Genomic DNA, 451 nt, shown 5'->3' on the forward strand with positions numbered 1-451 from the left:
TATGAATTCATTGAATTGTGGGATTAAAATAAAATTTAATAATTTTAACTAATTTATAATTTTGCCAAACATTAAATAAAAAAAATGCTATTCGAAGATGAAATAATTTTCAATTTTTGAGTTATTCAATGCACAAGTTTTCATGGGTTGGTGATACTTTGATCATTTTGCCTCCCTTATATTTTTAGTTGACTTTTTCAAATGTCTAGAAGCCCTAAGTTATTCACCTGTAAATACAGAATAATACTATTTAGCATCTGTTTCGCGCGGATTAGTCGCTAACAATTAAAAGGGATCAGACGATTGTGTAAGGGACAAACCTCTTGAGACAAAGTCCCAAAAAGGGGTGTTCTTTATTGGCGATGACTTTACAATTGGAAATTAAAAACAGAATGCCTCCAAGGGGCACAAGCACACGAGTTACTGAAAGAAGTGTTTAAATCTAAATTAA

This window comes from Olea europaea, unplaced genomic scaffold (genome assembly GCF_002742605.1).
Source record: "Olea europaea var. sylvestris unplaced genomic scaffold, O_europaea_v1 scaffold1197, whole genome shotgun sequence".
In the NCBI taxonomy this organism is placed as follows: Eukaryota; Viridiplantae; Streptophyta; class Magnoliopsida; order Lamiales; family Oleaceae; genus Olea; species Olea europaea.